We start from the raw sequence: 19,096 nt of genomic DNA on the forward strand, positions 1-19,096 counted from the left end.
GAATTATAATCAATAGCAAACGATTTACAGCAATCCTGCTTATAGATATTCAGCGTATCTAAATTCAAATACTTTTAAACATTTTGACTATCAAATTCCAAAGTTTTTTTTTTTTAACCATTTCACAGACTTTGTTTTCGACGCGACAAGTTCTGCGCATGTACTCGCCCCGCCTCCGCCTACGCGCCGGGGCGCCCGCCCGCCGTTTAAAAGGGCCTGAAACATGAGTTCCGCCCTCACACCGCTTGCAGATCCTGCCCGCAAGATTAACTGAGCCTCGGCTTCAAAAAAAAATTCGCATACTTCTCTCTCCGGTTTATCCGGGAAAGGGGAAAAGTGAGCACCCGGAGAAAGATACGAAATTTCAGGAAATCTCTTGTCACAGAAACAGAAAACCGGAAAAGTTTGTAAAAGAAACCCTCAAAGTTGATTTGGATTCGACCAAGGTAAGAAGATTGTATTAAATGCGCTGATCCTGTGAAAAAGTTCTGTAGCAAGATTTTTCTGATAATATTTAAACTGTATGTTCATTACTTTTGAAATTACTTTACTCAGAGCATGCAAAATGTGAGCATTTATTTATTGTATCAACGAATAACTAAAAAAAATTTCAGCGGTTGAAAGTATTGTGTTGTAGCTTTTAGTTTTCTTATGCATTATTTGTAAAACAACACTAAAACAGATCTAAAATTTAAAAAAAAACATGAAACTGGGAAACTCTTTCCTTTTTCAAGAGTACATTAATCGTGTTTTTTTTTTTCTTGAAACTAAAGAAAATTGCTTTAAAAACCAAAAAACAAATTTAGAGATGTACTTAGAAACAATAAAATGAATTATTGATGTTTTCATTTTGAAAATTAAAACGACTTTCTATGTGTTAGAATAACGATGTTTGTAATAAAATTCAATAAAATAGAAGAAAAATTTACGTAAGTGTAAATATTTTGCTGTTAAGCTTGGTAAATTTTATTTTTTACCTAAAAGTAAAATAAAGTTGGGCGCACATTAAGAGAAAAAAATAAAATGCTACCACTTAAAACGTATTTCACGTCAGCTAAATGCTGGTTTTAGTTCCGGGAAAATTTATTTTCACTGCTCTAGGGACAAAATATTTAATTCTTAACTGAACATTCTGGTTATTTTTCTAATCTTTCAAAAAATTAAACAGATAATTTCCCTCGCGGTTCTTAAAGGTATATTTTAACTATATTTCTCAAAAATCAAATATTTTGGACTTCGAACATTAAACTTCCATTAACGTAAAAAGAACTGTGTGAAAAACTAAAAAATGCTATTGCAATTTTCGTGTCATTTTTGCCCAGAGACAAGTCAAACTTTTGTATCGCGAAAGTTGCGCTCAAATGGATTCCACAGATTTACACGAACCGAAAAGAAGCAAAATAAATTTCTCGAAAGCATTGAAGAAAAACTTATAAATTATTTTAAATATAAAATTGATAAACAATGCGTTATTTTTTAAATGTTTGTGACATTTATTCATATCTTATCATATCTTACTTTTAGACTTAACAGTTATCGTTAACAATGCTATCTGCGTATTTTTTTACTTTCAATGGAATTTTAAATTATAAAACATGAGAATGTTTGTCATTCATAGATAATTTTCAGTTACTAATAACACTTTCTTTGAAGCATACAGTGCTACAGTCAGCTGTTCAATTTTCAATGTCGGCAAATTTGAGTTTCAAATGTGTTAAATGTATGAATGGTTTTCAATAAATACTGTTGTTTATTATTTTTAACAAGCTTACAACTTTGGATTAAAAAAAAAAATTCTAAAGAAGAAAACGTTTTAGGTTAAAGCAATAAACAAAGCATTCAAGATTTAATAAAAAACCTAGGAAAATAAATTGTGAAAGGGGACATTGTTCACTGAAAGATTTTTATCAGTTATAACTTCTTATTCCATTCAAATATTTTTTCTTTGGAGCGTAAAGATTAAAGAAAATATATCCCGCGTAGTTCATGCAATAAATGTTGCTTTATAGCAGATTCGACCATGCTGTTTTTTTATGCAATCTCGAAGTCAAAACTAAAATAACAAGTAATTAATCTCATATAACCGATTTCTTTATTTTCCCCCATTTCAGTATATAGGTGATTTATCTTACGCTTCAAATTAATGAACTGTAATCTTATTTGTCTACAACGACTGTGACATTCAACAGGTGTTCAAACCAAAATTATTCCTTAATTTCTTACAGAAAATCGGAACTATAGTTGCTGTAACTTTAGAACTCATATAATGTTTAATTTTACAATAAAAAGTTCACATTTTAAAGGAGTTAGTCGAACAACCTATAAGTTGTGAGCAATTACCGAACACAGCCGTTACAGGTAATTTTTTAAATATTTTGGTTTAATTCCAATTATGGGAATGATAATTTGCAGCTTTAACGTTGTTATAACATACCATGAATCTATTTAGTTTTTCTTATACATACATAAAAGAAGAACTAATGTAAACACACCAGTAGTGTCCACTGCTTCAGTAGTGGCCACTTGAAAGTTTAAAACGCACTAGTAGTAACCACAGTGAAGTATATTCTTTAACTGTGGGTCTACAAAATTAATGACCTCTCTTGAAACTCAATTGAGCGGATAATAGCCCAACTCTTCCTTTATGGTCTCATTTTTTAAAAATGTCAGAATTTAAATTTGTTCAATTTTTATCCATTTTTTCCTAAACCTTAAATTTGATCCAGTGTAATGGGCACTCCCAAATATAAAAATTTCAGTAGTGGCCACCGGACTTTCTCCCATCCGAAGAATTTACATTACTTACTTTAAATTGAAATAACTAATGAATGAAATTGATTCAATAAGATACAGTGAAACCTGTCTATAACAATACTGTCTATTACAATGAACCTGTCTAACGATATCTTTCTTGGCCCCAGCAAAATGTCAGCATATAAGATCAAAATGTCTATAATGTTAACCTGTCTACAACAATATTTTTTTAGGTCCCAACAGTATCGTTCTAAACAGGTTTTACTGTAGTTACATTAAATATCGATACGCACACACACACATTAATCACATTATTATTCTTCATTTGTTTCTTCCAAGTATGTAAATAACCTTGAAGTGACCAGAACTGAAACAATGGCTACTACTGGTGCATTTACCTCATGTGTTTTCTAATTTGCTTCAAAAGGTAGTTTTTAGGATTCATTAGTTTCGCAACATTAGAAGCATCTTTTTGAAACACTGAGCTATGCATGTGATGTTTATCCTGTCTTCTGATATATTTTATTAAATTGCAACCTTCTGCCCTGTTAATTGTAGACGTTTTATTTAACGTTGAGAATTTGGGGCTTTCAACTAATGAAAAATCCAGTCCGCCATCTGATTTTTCTCTTTTAAAAGGTTTTGTTTTCATATTTACTCCATTTTTTCGTATTTACTTCTATTTTTTGCACATTTTAATATTAAAAACCACAAGTCAATATCCTCTCTATTATCAACAGCCGAGTGAATATTTCGCGGTCGAACTTTGCGGAAGAATGTAATAAAATCGCATATGATGGAAGAAATTGTTGAATAAAAGAACATTGGAAAAATGCTAAGGTTATGTATTTCTCAGAAATCGACGGCATCGGAGAAAAAATAGCGGCTGTGTTTTTCGGTTTGTAAAACTATAAAAATGTTATTACCATTTTTTCTCTGTACGTACTTTCCGCTTAAATTTCCGAAACGGAAACCAAAAGATTGCACTTTGATAACAATTACTAAAATAATAATATATAATTTGATGAGTTTTAATGTAGACAAATATCAAAAGGCTTTTGTTCATAGGACTTAATATATATAGTTAAAGTTCCTAATAAAGTAGTGACTATTTTATTTATAGATTAGTTTTCAAAAATATTTTTGACCTATATTCGTAGCGTTAATGAGGCATCAGCAGCGCTTTATGAAAGATACAAATGCTGTCACTTGGTTAGATCTTGGTGTAGTGATGCTGCGTAAGTTTTTTCATAACACGATATTTTCGCGAGAAGAACGGTGTATTTTGTAAGAATAACGGTTGATTTTCAAAGCGTTATATAAAAAGAACTGAAACGATGATTTAGGCTACTCCCGAAAATTTCCAATCAATATATAAATACAGTTGAACTCAATTATTACGACCAAGGTCATGGCTAGAAAAACATTTTGTTATGTAATTATTTTAAAATCTCTTGCATAATACATGTATTAAAATGAAAGTGTCGGAGAAAATGAACAAAAATGCTTGACCTTCTGCTGAAAATTCTCATGATTGAATACTGTACAATGTTTAAAGGGATTATTCATGAGTTTGGATGGTTGTACAAAACCAACCATATTGGAGATAAAACTGTCTATCCTTCATAGTGGATGATCACCTGTTAGTTTTCATCCTTTCTTTTATGCAAATGCTATATTCTAAGAAATAAAATTTTTCTGAACGTACTAAACCAGTTAATTAGTCTATAATATGTGTATTAGTACAATCAAACAACAATAATTATTTTTAAAATATAGATGCGCGATTCTACATTTTTGTTTTCAGTTTCAACATTTCGTGATTTTTACGAATAACCGCTAAACCGAATTAATTGATAAGTTTTTAGCATTTTGCCGTTCAACTATGAATCAAAATGAAATAATGCATTTTAAATTACTTTTCTCTTAGCACTTCACCAGCATTAATATAATCTACAGTCACAACTAAGAATGTTCTAAAAACTCTTTAATATTGTCATCTTAAATGGCAATGTCACAATGATAAGATTGCGCACATTATATTTGCAATATTTTTTCATTTAAAAGACATTTTAATGATAATCTTTGGGGCAGATTTTGTGAAAACATTTGGAAATGGGAATTAGCGCAAAGTATTTTTTTAGTAATGATATTAAAATGAACTTCTATGAAATTTGAACTTGCTCTGTCAACCAACTCAAACTCACGCGTAAAACGACAAATTCTGAGTTGTTTTCACCTTACCAAATTACAACTTATAGTTAAAATGTAGCATCAGGCAGAATTTTTGTGATGTTCTATATCAAAAATAGATTAGTTTCTATTGTGAGACATTTTTCATATAACCGTTTTTTTTCCCTCTTTGATTTCTTTTTAAATAATTAATTTATTTTATAACTTCAAAATTAAATAAATAGGTTCTGTAGCTGCAAATGAAGTCTTGACCAAACACTTCTGATACTTGAAATGTGCGCTTTCTCCTTAAAATAACATAATATAACTATAATTAAAGTAAACATAGGTATGAACTGTATTCGCGCAGTCACCAACAACGTAATAAGTTTGGAAAACATATTTGAAGTAGGTTTTTACTCAATGCCTTGAAGAAATCTTTTGACCGTTACTTTATGCCTACTCTTAGAAGAACATTTTAGATTTTAATGCTCCTTTTCCGAATGCATAAACCTTACATTTTACCCCAAAACGTTATGTTTTCAAAAAAAAAAAAAAAAAATGATATGAACCCCATACTATTTCTTTTTACGTCTATTAAATAATAGATGTTTTTTAATATCTCAAAGAGACGGTTGTGTGTACTCGTGTACAAACGTTAGAAACAATACTTCTTGTACACATTTTTTTAGGACATTTTTCTCCTCAAATAAAGGTTTGGTAAACTCCGAGCATTGCACTTTCAAATGAAATTTTTTTTTCTGAAATCTGAAATTGCATAAATACTCCATTGATTATGTTGTGAAGGGGGGAAAATCAATTTTATAGTGCCTTAAAAAGAGCAAGAAAACACTTTGAATAATTACAATCATAGTTTATCACGAATCAATGCAAAACAAAAAAGTATTCTACATTGGTTTATTTCCAAGATTCCTCCATTTCAAAATCATTGAATGAATTTCTCGTTAAACATCGCCAAAAATGCCAAATTGAAACCAAATTAGAAAAATAATTTTTTTCGCCAAATTTATCGCCGACTTGGCGATATATCATCAAATTGGCGACGAAAACTTGCCGACCAAAAGTTACTAATATACTGCCAAGTAGCCGAATATTTAGAATATCACCGCATTTAAATTGACACGATTTGCCCTAAAAAGGGATAAAAGACCATGCAACCAAAAGGAGTGGTGCACAGCTAGACCGCACTCAGAGTCAACATATAAAACTTCAATTTCTACAGCGAACTGTTTTTGAATTGCACGAGATACATGCATTTATACACACATACATATGTACGTACGTACGTACGAACATACGCACATTCATACCTACATACGTACATACAGACGTCAAGAGAAAACTCGTGAAAAAAACTGGGGGTCCGTCAAAAGGATTATTTTAAATATCCTTAGGTACATTTGCACGTGTGGATGGGTTGAAAAAACAACTCAACGTTCATTCGTGGATGAGTAAAATGGGAAATTTAGACCGAAATTTGAGAGGTTTTTTTTTTCGCGATTACAATACTTCTTTCACTATGTAAAAGGAAGTATGTAAAAATAATAGAGGCTTTTTTTAAAAGAAATTAGCTGAAATACTTTAATTATAATAGTTAGAGCTTTGATTGAAAAAAAAAAAAAAAACTATCAACTCATAGATGTATGGAAAAAGCACAAAAATCATTGCATTCTTATCAGACTAGATCTAATGTAACTAGTATGAAAATTCAATCAGCTATTAATATCGTTTATTATTTTTTTTTAATGTAGCTCTAAATGGTAAATAATAGTACATCGGGTAAATATCAGCCAGGGTGAATTCGTAAATTGTATAATACCAAAGTAGCTATGAAAAATAATTGAACATTAAGTCGTGACCAGTTTTATGTGAAAGAGGAATTCGTTTTATTAGAAAAGCAGTAACTGGGTCCGTTTCGGCTAGAGACGTGCCGTTCATGAACAAATGGGTCAGTACGATCCCCTGAAAGATGAACGACCGTTCTTTTGAACGGTGAACAGTTTGGAACAATGTATTGATGCACTATTGATAAAATCGCTATTTTTCCCCCTTATTGACAATAAGAATCATCTTAAAACATTTTACTCCCAACCAATCGCAAATTTCCTTTCCCCCAGTACAATATAATATATTCATTTTGAACCGTTCTTACACTTTCTGCGTTATTTATTATTTTTCCTCAACAGTTGCAGTTCATTGTAATTTTATTTCGTTTTTCCTTAAAAGAATAATACTGATTTAGTGAAACGTTTCGAATGTACGTGAGTATGCCGTGCAGGAAGATTACCTGCAAATTTTTTAAATGAACGAAGTCGTTCAAACGAACGAATTGAATGAACAGATCGAAAGAATGAACGATTCTCTGATGAACGGATCATTAAAAAGAACGACTTTGCCCTTCTCTAGTTTCGGCACCAATTCACCCCTGATATCGGCATATCACTATCTGAAAATGGTTTTGATAAAGTTCTTCAATAGACATTTTCAGGAAATAAATTTGAAGCATTTTTATGTGGAATGTCTTTAGTATATATTATGAAAAGGAAATACTTAAAATCATTTTATCGTAAGTTAGCGTCTTAAGCCAGCCCCCCCCCCCAAGGCAGAAATACATAAAATACACAGCCAGTTCAGTTATTCCATCCGAGGACTGCAGCTTCGTGCTTTTCAGCACTCATCAGCCCCGAATAGGAAGGAACTGATCTGGAAGCGGAAAACCTCTTAAAGGAGTCAAGAGAGTTACAGGTAGCTAATGTAGAATTAGCACACCAGATGAGTAACCAAAGGTGGCGGTGTATTTTATGTACTTAAAAATCATGTTTTAACCTTAATTAATAGCTGCCAACTTTATATTAGCCTTAGTCAATCTCGAATTTAAACATAGGTCACGAATTGCATCATTTTTATCAAAACTAACATATAAACAGTCAATGTTTATGCATTGTAATTATTTCACCTCATTCATAAATCGTCAAAAAAAGGATTTATGAAAGCTATCATAAGAGGATACTCTAAACCACCGTGGCTGTTTCTTGGGTTTGAAAGAAATACTGTTTATTAAAATTAAACTTCGCTAGAAACTTAAGTTTACTTCGCACACTTAATTGCCTTTTTGAGAAGCATTATATTTGTGTTTTTCCGCTTCTGTTTTATCTTAACTATCTACAATAAAAATTGATGGTATTGTTTTATTGTAAAGCAAAAATTTTTAAAGGGAAGAGAGCGAATAAAGATTCGTATTATTCAAAGCAAAGTGCTTCGAAAAATAAAAAGAAAATGGTTTTTTTTCCTTGTTTTGATTTTTCAAACAATGATGTGAGCAAGAAATATTTGTTATCATTCATGCACCAAACTCCTCTGGAAGTGAAACGCATTTCTGAATCTATAAGATCCAACCATAAAGTGGTTTTCCTTCTCCTCATCTTAAAAGTAAAAATCAAATCATTCTATATTTTCATTGAACTTCAAAATCTTCGCTTTATGTTTTCCATCTTTATAATTCCCCCTTTTAAGGTTTTCCATATGTCGATTGCATTCTTGGATATGCTTGATTGTTGCAATACCATTTGTATTTTGTTGTGGAGCTTTTCAAACAGAAAACAGAAACCAAAGTTGTGCAAAAGTTAATTTTAAAACTAAAATGTTTTAAAGCTACTATCATAATTTAAAGAGAAAATCGCATGGATTTCCATTTGCTTTCCATAATTATTTGTTTATACTTCAGCATTTAAAAATAAATTTAGATTTTTTTTTAATTTGGAGGAATAAATTACTGAAATGACGATAATAAAATTAGATGAATCTGTAGTAAAAAAAGAAAATGTATGTATATATGCGTTGTATTCATCTGTTTGTGATATTAAGATTGTCCGGTAGTCATTCAATTTGATACACAGATAAAAGTGAGACGTTGCACCTCAAAGTCCGAATTTTAAAAATTTAACTAAGAATTTCTTTTCGAATATTTCTTTTTTTTTCTTTGGTTAGGTTTTTGTGTTCAATTGGCTTTAAGATAGCTTTAGATGGTATAAAAAAGACGTACTTTGAGTGTTTCATCTTTTGAACTTATATATACTCGTAGTTCAAAAATTTTTTTTCTGATATTTTTCCTCAAAAATTTCAGTAAAATAAATTTTAAGGAACCTTGATTTTTTTATTTTGTTTAGTTTGTGAATCTTTTTTTATGTAATAAAATTAAAACTTTACCATCATTTAATGCAAAAACACGAGAAAAAAAATCCGCAGTTACCGTAATATAGAGCGATTATTTACCTTTTCTCGCTCTCTAATCGCAAACCCGAAACTCATAACGGTCTCATAACTGCTTTCGCAATTCAACAGTTGCACTTCTTTTTAAATTATGAACGCTCTCAATATCGACGCATCCATATAAAGCTCGTGGGAATGACATATGAAAAGACTTTAATTGTTCATGAATCGCATGTGTGACTGTTTTGCAGTAAATGGTTTAAAGTGCTTTTCAATGTCAAGTTTTAGTAACCGTGCAGTTACAGCTTTGACTATTCTTTCTCTCGCACTAAGTCGTGTAATTTGTAATGATATGGGAAAAAAATAATCAAAATGTTAATCAGAATTTCTGAAAAGCATTAACTTGAGCAATTTCAATAAGTATACATCTTGTGTTATTAACTTGGCAAAGTTATACTGTTGTAGGCATAATTATTTAAGCAAAGCATTTTCCAAGGAATGAAGCAAAAGTTTGTTGTAACTTTGCTTAGCTTGTTTGTCACACTAAATATTTCATTATTCTTGAAAATTCAGAATTTGTGACTTCTTGCAACAACAAAACTATGTGCATGTTAAATGTTTTGAATTACTTTTTTGAACTATATTAGAACTTGTAAGTTACGTACTTTCAAGTAGCTCATATTTACCAAGACATTATTTTAAACTATAAAGACTTCTAGCGTTCGCTTTAAAATTATTGCCACACATATTGGAAAAATTCGTTCTGTACTGCAGTAAAAAGTTAACTTTATAAACTTTATATTTTAAAACCGTGAAAAGTGAAAACATTTTTGTATATCCTACCTTCTGTGCATCCAAAGTAAGCTTTATTATTTTTCAACCGAGAATGATGTTTTTAAGATTTCGTTTTCCTACTTCATGTGGTTTCTTTTTCTACTTTTTAATTAAAAAAATGTTTAATTTATTTCTTATAATTTTTCTAATTTTTATGCGCTATAATTATATTCTGAATCATAAAAATCAATACCATTAGACTGAAAAAAAAATTAAATTGAAAAATCTTAGAGTTTTAGGCAGTAGTACAGTGCAAATTAATCACTGAGAGGACTGCTGCTAAAACAGGGTAATTTTAAAGCATGCGAGTCACATTTGAATAACTTCATATTTTTTAAGATATAGTTCTCTACATTCTCAAAATTTTATTGAGTTAAAAAACTAAATATATTGTGTATTTTGTTTGCGTTTGACCCTTGTTATACATATATAAGAACATGTTGGGAAATGTGGGACAAAATGAAATGATAAAATATTTTTCACATTTTGCTGCGCCACCTATTTGGCAATGTTTTAACTATGATATTAAGCATATAGTTGGTTCCAGTCAAAACTAAGATATCTCTACAGATAAAAGTATACGACAATACAATTCATTTTAAAAATTTGATACTCATTTTGTATTATCTAGTGGTAAATAAAAATATTTTTTAATTATAAAATGAGAAAGTTCTTGTTACTAACATTTCAAATATTAACTGAGATCTATAGACGTTCAGTGTTCTAGTAATACATTTAATGCTAGCCATGTTTCTATTTTAAGTCTTTAGTTACACTTTATGAAGTGCAAGTAAGCGTGGTAAAATGAAATAGTATATTCATTTGTTTATTGAATCATTTACAAATTCGATAATTCAGTAATTAATTCACATTCATTCATAAAATCTTTCACTTATTTATTCATCTATGCACTTATTTTCAAATTCATTCGCTATTTTATTCACTCCTATATACTAATAAATTACTTATTTTATTTATTTTTTGTTTACGTATTGTTTCATTTGTAAGTACATTGATTAATTATTTCTTTTAGTTATTCATTTATTAAAAAAATATTAGTTAAATAGAAAATATTTCATTAGAAAATATTATTTATCCCTTAGCCGTTCCATTTTTTTCTTCTTGAAGGTACAAATTTACAAACAAAAATGGAAAAAATAAAAATAATAAAAACACTTTTCAATACCAGTTTTAACATAAAATACATTTTTCTGTCCTTATGTACAGTAATTTAAAACACAATATTTCCTATTTTTTATTACTTTCAAAACTAAGTTATCTTGACGATTTCACTTTGCCCCACATTTCACTACATGTACACAAATGAGTACGTACGTATTTGTGGGCTCATATCAATGTAGAAATGCAAAACAGTTACGAAGTTTGATTGCAATGCACATTAAGCTTGAATTCACTTCATTTTGTGTCTCAAAGATCAGTTTTTCTCAAAAATATGCTGAAAATATTACGAGTGTCTAGAGAATTTTAATAAGCATGCTAGCTCTCTTTTATTTGGCATAAATTTAATTAAATCGAAAGTTGCAGAAATTCCGTGTTTATTTCGCGTTGCTAGTATTCACTCCCGTCTCCATTTTATTCCTTACTGAAATTTAAGAAAAAAAGCTCTTACGGTTATTAAAACTACTGGAAAATGTTCTTGAAAAATTCCCTCGCTTGAGAACAACTTGTTGACTAGAATAATGAAAAATCTCAAATACATCACTGAAAGTGCATGTCATTCTCTATTGTAGTATATCTTGTGAACATGTTTATAAACGGAAACAGTTTTTGAAGCTATGTTCTTATAATTTGCTTGGCTAAGACATTTAGTATTGGTATTACAGTTGTGAGTATTAGTAGTCAAACAAGTGTGCTAGATTAAAATTATTGTTTCATTTATGTTCAGAAACAATGTTTAGAACAATGAAATATAACATACCACGCATTTTTTCCAATGATGATAATGTAATGTAACAATAAGAAAAAAAACTTAAATAAAACTACATACTAATTTTTAATCCAATATAACGGTTAATTAAGCATTTGTAACAAATTTCTTTAAAAAGATTTTCGCAGCTATTCGCAGTTATTTTAAACTCACTAGTGGCGGATATTTTTAAGATCACCAAAGCATAGTTCATCTAAAAAAAAAAAAGAATATGTTGCAACGTTCGGAAACGATCCCGTTGGTGGTCGATGACATGAAGGGATTACCGCGTATCATATATATTTAAAAGCAAAAATTAGGAATTATTTACAAAACGAGTTTTACGTTAAGAGCGTGATTGAAGAAAATCACTATCTATTTTTCAGATATAAAATCATCTGTTACTCGTTTGGAGCAACTAAATTTCTCTCAAAATACGTGAACATTGCTTATTCTCATTTCAAAAATAATTCTGTATAAATCATATACTAATTGATATTGTCTTTAGAAGTTGTACTTGTCACTTTCAATTATAGTAAGCAGGTAATTAATTATAGCTGGTAATTAATTTTAATGAACTTTTTCAATGCTCATTAATTTGTATGATCTTTATAATTCCATATCTTTTAAAACTGTGTACTGAAAATCTTAACCAAGCTATATTCATTTTTAATACATATAATTTAACAATAAACCCAAATGAATTTTTTAACACAAGCTATCAAGTGAATTGTGTGACGGGTATTGAAATACGTTATTAACGTTTCATTTGTAACTTGTTTAGTGTGGGGTCCTGTTAATATTTTTAACGTCTCTTACTCAAAAGGTCAAAAGCGAAATTGCGCATTTGCCCTTCTGAAACTAAAGAGATTTCTATTAATCTCCTGGAGAGATTTTGGCACTAACATTCTTAAAGTAAAAACTCCTCTTTTCAGAAGAAGGGAAAAACCGAAAAATTTGGTCTGAAAGAAATTTTTTACTTGGTGTATATTTTTAGTGTATTCTTCACTCAAAGAAAAGCGCGCATTATTTAATGTCATTAAAGTATTAGAGTGTCTTATGCAAACTTTTTTATGTTTTGTTGATATACCTTCTGTAATGGAAAATTGATCTCATTTAACAAAAGAGATGCAAACAGAAAAGCAGTTTCTTTCATACTGGCTGGTGGTTATTAAATTAAAAAAGCAACATTATTCGCTTCCTAACTAAGTGTACGAATCAAGCTGAAAAAAATATTTTTGCACGAAATAAATGCATAGAACAAACGTTTAACATCTAAAATATTTCATCACGTTCATAACTGCTGGTCACCAATAATGTTTTTATTTTCTTCTACATCTAATACTACTCTCGGCTAGATGGCGTGGTAGTAAGGTGTTGGCCTTTTGCACCGTGGACCCCGCGTTCTGACCGCGGTGACCAGTCGATGGGTTTTCGAGATGCAGAAAATCGTCAGTGCCCATGCCATATGATTATGTGACATGTAAAGAATTCTTTGGGTATTCATTTGGCATTGAATGCTATTGGAAAAATTAAATCCTTAGTGCAGTTTCACATCGAAGAGAGCCCAGTTGCCTTCATCTGGTGGAAACTGGAGTCAAAATTATCTGTGCCATTGAAATCCACGTCATAATAGTGGCGAATAAAAGACTTGATGCCATGTTGGGGGATCGCACAAGGTCTGCAAAAGGCTAAGGTGTGCTTAACGCAATTCCATTAGAAAGAAAAAGACAAAAATAGTTAATACTAGCTGAACCCGTCCGGTAATGCCCGTGCTAACATTTTACAGGAAATCCCTTGAGTTAATAAAAATTTCCTTCCTAAGTTTGCACGCAACTCTTAACCTAAGATTCAAGCATATTCCGTGTGGCATTAATATTCCCTATATAGTTCACAGATAAATCTTTGATGGGACACGTAGAGATTCAGTTTGGTGGCAATATCTCAAAAGTGTTGGAGAAATTAGACGTTTTTCTGGTTACTTGTGACACTTCAAGAAGTAATGAATGGAATCAAGAAAAAAATAGTCCACAGGTACAGCTTAGAGTGTGTAAGAGTTAATTTGATTTTGGTGCCAGAAACCTAATGGGTATAATGCGATCGAAAATTCTTTTTTGTTCATTGAGATCGCTATATCTCAAGCAGTAATGCTAGAATTTAGCATCACTTCTTGAGATATATCGGTCTCATGTGCTAACATTTGGAGAAAAAGTGAACCAACACGTAAACAGGCGCTGATTCAATTTTGGCGTTAATCGCTTCAAGGGGGATGATTTTAGTCACATTTTGCTCTTTATTAATAAAAGAATGTGAAAGATAATTCACATTAAAAAGTTTTCACTTGCGTGCAAGAATTTCAAGCAATCCATTTGTTGCAAATGATTCGATTCATTTCTTGCTGACGGTTGGATACATCTAAATGATTTAAAACTTTCATCTGTTGCCATCTTCTATTTGTTAACGAATAAAATGTTCAATTTTGAAATAAGCAAGGCTTTTAAAATGATTTTCAATCTGTGCTTTCGATTTGCAGGGATATTTCGATAATTGGAAAATTGGCGCGGTCGTCAAATATTTGCATGAGTAATTTCATTTTGGTGACTCCGTTGTTTTACGGTAGCCCTGTGCAAAGAGATGTTTCTCTACTCTTTGTTTACGTATGCAAAGTAAAAACATTCCTCGCGCAGGCATTGGTGCAAAACATTTAACTCCAATGAATTAAGATCACCAGTTTCTGAAAAATCGAAATCGTCCCTCGATTGCAAGTAGCAGAATTTTGCATTAGCGATTGCATGAGCGGTCATACGTTGGATCCAAGAATTCATAAGATAGATATAGAAGAAAGTTTCATGATGGTCGCAACATACTAACTTTTTTTTTTTTTGAGCAAGCATGAATTTCTTATTGTCTTCACTTGACCGTTGAATGACGTTCACGTCCTTTGCTTTTAAATTTTCTATGCTTATAATACAGGCGTCAATCTGCTTCGGAATCGAATAATTTATAAATGACCTTCTCGACTTTGCACAAGCCTTTTCACGCGAAAATAGTATCCAGAATACAACATCCAGCCCCTTGATCGCAAATTTGCGATTGCGAAAATCATAATCTGAATTCAAGGTCTTAATTACCCCCCCCCCCCCCTCAGAAGGCAAGTTTTGGCTACGCTAGTGCCTAGCGCGAAGTTGTAAGTCGTCTTGATCTTCCCAAACCTACGAAAGGTGCACACGTTGTGAAAGTTACTTTTGAGATAAAGATTAAAATTAAAATGTAAAAAAATTTTTTTTTAATCTGAATTAAGTTTTTAAATAAATTTTCTTTATCATAGCAAGACTTTATAAATATCTTGCACTAATGAAGTTTTATTAAATTTTAGCGTGACATAGATTACTGACAAAAAATATAACTTTTTATAAAATCTTGAAGTGATAAAAGCATTGTTCATCTTGTGTAGTCTCCTGATAAAGTAACGTTTTATATCGCATATTTACAACTTTTAGCTTGTTAACTTTTAATACAGTTCTTATAAACCCTAAGCACTAATTAGGAACTTGAACGCTAATTAGATTTCTCGGTTTCCTTCTGATTTTCTGACAGTCTTTAGGAATGCTTTCTAGAACAAATTTTCAAAACTCTCCAAAATTGTATTGGGAATTAACTGCTACAGCGATATAATGCGTAAGAAAAATCCTGTACGCATTGCTCAAAATCTTGCTTGAATACTTACGGATTGAAGCAGAAGTTAACATTAATACACTATCCATGGATGTTTTCAAAAAACAATTTTATATCTGTTAAATGGAAAGTATGTAAAAAAGTTGAATTAAAAGGAATTTAATTGTGTGTGCTGTATTTATTCCCCTGTTTATGTATGAATTATTTTTCAGTTTGAAGATTTGATTAAGTTGATGAATTTGTTATTGTATTTGTACTATTATTGATTTAAATTCATGAAATGGTGAAGCAGTATAACTAAAGGCAGATCAAATAATCATGTTCGGGTTGTTGATTTGATAAAAGTGATAAATGATAATGTTACCTCTGTTTGAGATGCCTTACTTACTAACTTATTCACAAGAGTGTCTGTCCTTTATGTTCTGCCGCTAGGAGGCTCTGCAAATCACTGGAGTATGACGTCAAAACGTAAGAGTATTCTTGAAATTCAGTTGTTGTGTTCTACTAGAAAAGAAAAAAAATCCTCCAAAAAATATATTACGTATTTTTACTTTAAATTTTATAAATAAGTGAAATTCAAAGAAAATAAAACTTTTGCCTTTCGTCATAATTCATCAACTCCTTTAAAATTAGAGCGGTTTTTTTTTTTTTTTTTTGAAGAAATTTTAATTTTTATTATAAGGGAATTACTGTTGTTTAGCTAAAAGGTATTTATTTCTCAAGACGAGAGAAATTCATGAAAGCTAAAGTATTGAGGGGGGAGGGGGTCGCGTCTTTGATTATAAATATCATTTTCTGATTTTCACGAGTGTAAAAGAACAGTGTTAATTAACTGTTTCTTTATTATTTTTACGCGATTTCTTTCGGATTGGATAGTTTTTGTACTTGTTATATTTTCTGTGTATTTTGGATTATTAGTTAATTTTAAGCGTTTAGATACTGTAACTATGCTTGATTATTCTTAAAATCATATTTAACTTTTGAATTTATCTCATTATATCTATTCAAATGAATTCATCAAGAGTCTGCTTTTTATTTCCATTTTGTCAGCTTTGAAATAATTCGGGTATTTCTTAAATGCTGCAATTTTGAAGAAGTTTTTTTAAATATAATTTTAAGCATATGAAATTTTGTTACTTCACAATTTAGCTCCCTTAAGTCGAATTTGTCGCAAAGTTTCGTCTATCGGTGTATACTATAAGAAAAAAAAAAGACTGATTAGAGTTATAAAATAAAATTTCGCCAAAATTAATAATCCTATTTAAATATAGGAAAATTCGTTGTCTAATGATATACTTATCTCAAGAAAAAATACTTTCCTGGAATTGTATTTAAAATTCATTTAGACTATTAAATAACTTCTGTCTAAAAGTTTAACGATACAATTCATCCCAGAATTTTGCGACTCAAAACTTCAAAGCTCCATTCAATTTATATCTAAATCAGATTATGAGATTAGGAAAATTTTCGGGAACTAGAGCGAACGCGAGGAAGAGAATTTATTTCTCTCACTTTCTCCGAGTTGTGTTGAGATTTCAGATTATTCTACTGAGCGATGGATTGTATTATGCAAGTGCCTGAATACGTGATGAATAATTTAACTTTTCACGGATAAAAATGGGATGGAGTCGTGGTTTTAGAAAAGTTTTAGTAAATGAGGAGATAATATTCTGGAAAATTGATATCAGGGCTGTGATTCTACTGCATTGTCCCAAAATCGAATGCAATGTGTTTCTAACTCTTGTAAGTACTTTGTAAATAATTACCAACATTAATTCTATAATAGGGGAGGGTGGCCGAAAGTGGGTAAGTTTTCGAAGAATGCTCGAAAATTGCAGTTTTTGGATTTTTATTGCAACAATTTTGGTTTTATTACCTAGCAGGGTTCTTGAACTTCAAAATGAAAAGTGATTTTTGTATTATTTCAAAACCAATATTTATTTATTATCAAACTTTACAAACGTTTGAAAAATCCGCTTTGCCTTACCAGGGAGCCCAAAAAGGGTAAGCTTAACTAATTGAGATTTGGTACATTTGTCAATCAAATATGAAGTTATAAATCATTAAAAGAATTGACAAGCTACCTGCATTATAAAACAAAATACATTAAAATGTTGTACTTATCCAATTTAAAGTCATTCATTTGTTTGCAAAACATAAAGAAATAACTGATTAAACTAACAGACTAATTAATTGCCATCCTAAAAAATAACTTTTTAAAGTTATACTTATCCTATTGAAATAGAAAATCTAAGTCAGCAAACGAGTCAAAAATTATAAATAAATGTATGATTAAATCCTATGCCCGCTTTGAACGAAGGCACGTTTTATATTTCAATAATTATAACCTTAAATTTAAAAAAGAAACAAACGAAATGACTATCGTAGTTTATAGGTGGATGGTGTCAGAATAACTTAATATTATTGACAATAAAAAAAGCTTGTCTTCGACTAATCACAAGTTACAAATCATTTTTTTTTAAAGCCTGGTTGCGCCATGCCGCTTCACTGCTGATTCGCTGGGACTGATTAAAACTCGGGGGTGTTCATGAAAACATGACATATATATGCATCGACGCTTACACGCCATGGGGGGGGGGAGCATGCGATGGCCTACCCGCTTTGGGTCACCCTCCCCTAAATCGATTTGACCAAATATTTAGTATAAACTGAGTGATTTTCTTGACAAAAATGTGTTCTATTCAGATTAAAATTGGAACATGTAGTGTGTGGTTACTTTTTTCCCCCTGTAGCTTTAGAGAAATTTGAATAAATGAACTGAATTATATTACAGAAAACGGAAAATGGATTGCAGAGTTGTGGTTCTTATGACACTTTCTTACCACATTGTCTGAAAATGGGATGAAAAATGACTTTTCAACATGGCAATCATTTATTACGAAAACCTTTAACATATCAGGAGCAATCCCCCCCCCTCCCGAACATACTTCAAAAATTTGACTCGAATTTTTTTTTAAATCGTTAGTTATGAAATCTGGCGGAGCATTCATTAGGATCATTCGGGAATGCACTTGGTTGAGATTTTTTTTCAAATTCGATTTTTTTTACTTCATTTTTAAGCGAAAAATTTCTCAGAAATCATTTATCTTTGTGTCTAAAATCTGTTCCTCAGAGCCAGGCCAACGTAAGTCCTTAAATTACGGTTTTCCATTTATTAGTGCATTGTATGTAGAATCCTATTCTACACTGAGCCATGTTAACGTAATTCTAAAAAAAAGCCCTTTGTAATTATCTATCAGAGTTGAAAGAGAACGCTTCCCATCCTTTGCATGCGCCAGACAAAGGTTTTCCATCTCTCCTATAAAGTAACGATTATGTGATGTACGTTAGCCTGGCTCTGATGTACATAAACATCCTTGTACGCTTAAACATTTCGTATTAAACAATATTGGACTACAGTTAGAAAAGTAAAAACCTACTTTTTGTGTAGAAGTAACAGAAAATATATGTGGGTTCTGCCTCAAAGAAGGCTATAGAATCAGA

General features: G+C 30.8%; 1 protein-coding gene across 1 annotated transcript in view; it reads left to right on the forward strand.

Annotated features, from left to right (window-relative positions):
• Window positions 1-237: 237 nt before the first annotated feature.
• Window positions 238-19,096, forward strand: part of LOC129222300 (uncharacterized) — a 208,246-nt gene continuing 189,387 nt past the window's right edge. Inside the window, exon 1 of the mRNA XM_054856787.1 lies at window positions 238-446. The gene's annotated coding sequence lies outside the window, so the exon portion shown is untranslated. The remainder of the gene's footprint in view (window positions 447-19,096) is intronic.

The sequence above is a fragment of the Uloborus diversus genome, chromosome 5 (genome assembly GCF_026930045.1).
Source record: "Uloborus diversus isolate 005 chromosome 5, Udiv.v.3.1, whole genome shotgun sequence".
Taxonomy (NCBI): Eukaryota; Metazoa; Arthropoda; class Arachnida; order Araneae; family Uloboridae; genus Uloborus; species Uloborus diversus.